Here is a 3723-nt window from a genome sequence, read left to right on the forward strand (position 1 = left end):
GGCTATTCTGGAATGGAGAGGATGGGCTGTGACATCACAAATGGGCTTTAAGCACATGGGTTGGTGTAGTGGGTTGACCCTGGCTGGATTTCAAACACCCACTAAAAGCCACTACCTCCTGCCATGATTCAGCTTAAGCAAGGAATTTTTTTTCTATCCCTTCCCCCTTGGTCCTAGGAGCCATTAAGAGCTATCAGATAAGTACTTAGGTGAACAAAAAGACCTCACTCCCTCACTAATGGGCCAGAACTTAGTCTCCTAGGAAACGGGGCAGATAAGGAACTGCACTTTTTTTTCTTTCTCTCGTCTCCTGGGCAACAGGGGAGGATGAATTTTGGTGGGCTGGGCGGTGGCTGGCACTCAGGTCAGGAGGAGAGGATGGTGTGCCTGTGGGTTTGGGACCTGCTTTGCCAGTTGTGGACGTTGCCTGGTTTTTTCCTTTCTTTCCTTGTCGGAGCGGAAGTTTGCTGCTGTTGCTCTGGTCGGCCCTTGCTAGCCGTGACAAGTTCTGCATCTCCAGTGACCCCACAGCGCCACCTGGTGACTGCTATAGGACATTACAAATCCTGCTTCTCCAGTGACCCAACGGCACCGCCTATTGACTGAGGTTGGAATTGCACCAAAGGGCTAAAATTTGAACGGTTTCCTTTTCCCTTTGCCTGTTTATCAGTTTGTTTTTGAAGGGGATTATTTGTGGGTATAGGAGTATTGCTTGTTTGTTTTACTTAGTTTTTTTTCATGTTTCTGTTAATACACACATACTTTTTAATAAAGGATTGTTATTTTTCCTTTTCCATAATTTGATTTCCTTCAATTGGAGCCTCCCAAATTTGGATTTATAATTGCTTAGAGAGAGAAGTTTGGGTCTTTGCTCCTAACTCTTCCTCAATAAAAAGACCCTTGTCTCATTTAAACTGGGACACCTCACCTTCCTCTGCAAATCCACAGAGCTGAGAAATAAAACAGCTGAGGATTCCTGAGTAGAGATAAGGGTTGGGAGAAAGTTGCTTACTAATGGGAAAACCAGACTCAAAGTAGGGATAGTACCTAAATTTATTCCTAACAGAATAAAAGCCAAAGAGTGAGAAATAAAACAGTCTTAAAAACACCTTCCCCCCACCCTTCCTTCCTTCTCAGCTCTCCCTCCTCACCCCCAGCAGTGCAGGGGGACAGGGAAGGGGGTTGCAGTCAGGTGTTGTTTGAGTCCATGCCTCGGGCAGCAGCTCTTCCCTTTCTGCTGTCTTGTGGGTTACTCTTTCCTGTGGTGCAGGGGTGTCTCTGCACCCTGATGCTCCCCCAGGGGCTGCAGGGGCCTCAGCTCTGAGTCCTTCCCCTGCTCCTGTGGGGTCCCTCCTGCCCCTCCTTCTGCACTCACCTTGGTGTCTGTGTTGTTATCCCATGTTCTCACTCTGCTCTTCCCAGGCTGAATTTTTCCTGTGCAACTCTCCTCTCTTCTGAAATATGTTATCCCAGAGGTGTTACTGTCACTCCTAAGTGGCTCAGCCTTGGCCAGTGGCAGGAACTCCATCCTGGAGCAGCTGGCATTGGCTCCATGGGACAGGGGAAGCTTCTGGCAGATTCTAACAGAAGCCACCCCTGTAGCCCCCCTGTTACCAAAACCCAGCCACAGAAACCCCCTGTCTTGTGCAGCTCTTTCTCCAAACCAAGCAGGTGGGAGTTGGTGCCAAGGAGCTGAAACCTGCAGGTCCAGCCTTTAGTGGAGGAAGCTCAGATTGACCCAAGGCTGCTTTGAGTCCCAGGGCTTGGATGAGGGAAGGATGGGGTGGGGATTGCTTGCGATCAATATTGACTGGGGATTGCTGATATCAATATAAAAACAGGTAAAAAGTAAGTAGGTCACAAAAAAGACATCTTTATTTGTCGTTTTATTAATAAAATATATTCTCTTGGAATACAGTTCTGAGATCTGTCTAATTAACCACAGAATAATTGCAGACTTAGAAGGGGGGCTTGTCTGGTTAAGATGCCATCCCTGAAAGTGTGGAGGAATGAGCAGACAAGGACACCATCCCTGGGGCTGGGGAAGCAGGAACTCAGAGTCACTGGTTCCAGGTGGCAAATGGACTGTGGGATGTTTGTGTGAGAGCCCATAATGGGTGTGCTGCTTTCAGGGGGAGTCCAGTTAAATTTCTTCCCCGTGGCCAGTGCAGGGCTGTGTTTTGGATTTGTGCTGAACACAGGGTTGATAATCACAGAGTCACAGAATGTGCTGAGTTGGAAGGGACCCCCAAGGATCATCCAGTCCCACCCTTAGCCCTGCACAGGACCATCCCCAAGGCTCACACCAAATACTCCTTAAGCTGTTTCAGCCTTGGTGCTGTGCCCACTGCCCTGGAGAGCCTGTTCAGTGTCCACCCACCCTCTGGGGGGAGAACCTTTTTCCAAGATCCAGCCTAACCCTGCCCTGACACAACTCCAGGCCATTCCCTCAGTCCTGTCTCTGGTCCCCCCAGAGTAGAGCTCAGGACCTGCCCCTCCTCTGCCCCTGCCCTCACTGCAGTGAGGTCTCCCCTCAGTCTCCTCTTCTCCAGATGAACACACCAAGTGCCCTCAGTGTCCTCACACACCTTCCCCTCCAGGCCCTTCCCTATCCTCTTGGCCTCCTTTGGACTCTCTCCAATGGCTCAATCTCTCCTTTCCATTGTGTCCCCCCCCAAAACTGCCCCAATCTTGCAGGTGAGGCCGCCCCAGGGCAGAGCAGAGCAGGACAATCCCCTCCCTGATGCCCCCAGCACAGGCTTGGCCCTCCTGGCTGCCAGGGCACTGCTGACTCAGGGCCAACTGGCACCCACCAGCACCCCCAGGGCCCTTTCCCGGCACTGCTTCCCAGCCTCTCATTCCCAGTGTGTCCGTCCAGCCGGGGTCGCCCCATCCCAAAGCAGGATCCAGCCCTTCCCCCTGGGGAAGTTCTCAGGGCTCCTCAAGAGCCAGGAGGTCACGGGATGTGCAAAGAGCCACACAGAGCTAAAGGGACCATTGTGAGACTGGGGAACCTCATGGAAACAAGGGGTCATTGTGACACTCCAGGGCCTCATGAAAGCAAAGGACAACTGGGACACTGTGGATACTCATGGAATAAAGGGGCTATTTGACATGCGGGCCCTCATGAAAGCACAGAAACCCAGAAACATTTTGGAACCTCAGGGAACCAAAGGGCCATTGTTCCACTGTGGAACCTCAGAGAAACAAGGGCCCAGTCTGACAAGACAGGGCCTCATAGAGCCATAGGAATCTAGGGACACTGTGGAACCTCCTGGAATGAAGGAGCCACTGTGACACTGAGGAGCCTCATGGAATCAAAGGAATCCTGGGCAAGTGCAGAAACAAAGGAAGCAAGTGGTTCTCTGACTCCAAGTCACAAGACTCGGCCAAAGTCTGCTCCTCTCCACTCTGCTCTCTTCTATAGCCCTTCCCCTGGGGAGGTGAGACCTCCCATTCCATGGGCACCACAGCCCTAGGCTGACACTGCTTTCCACACCCATGCCCAACTCTTCCTCTTTGAGAGCAGCAGATGCAGATGAGCCTCCCTGCTGTCAACCAGCCTGGCAACTTTGCTCTAAAGGCCTGTGTCCCAAGGTGTGTCTGCACCAAGACCCTGCAGAAACCTCTTGGACTCTTTGCATACTGTTGTGGTGCCCTCCCAGTGAATTACAGCTGGGTTTTCAAAGGGTTTTCGAAGCCAACTTGAATGGGCTCCTTCTC

This window comes from Myiozetetes cayanensis, unplaced genomic scaffold (genome assembly GCF_022539395.1).
Source record: "Myiozetetes cayanensis isolate MyiCay16 unplaced genomic scaffold, myiCay2020 scf323, whole genome shotgun sequence".
Classification (NCBI taxonomy): Eukaryota; Metazoa; Chordata; class Aves; order Passeriformes; family Tyrannidae; genus Myiozetetes; species Myiozetetes cayanensis.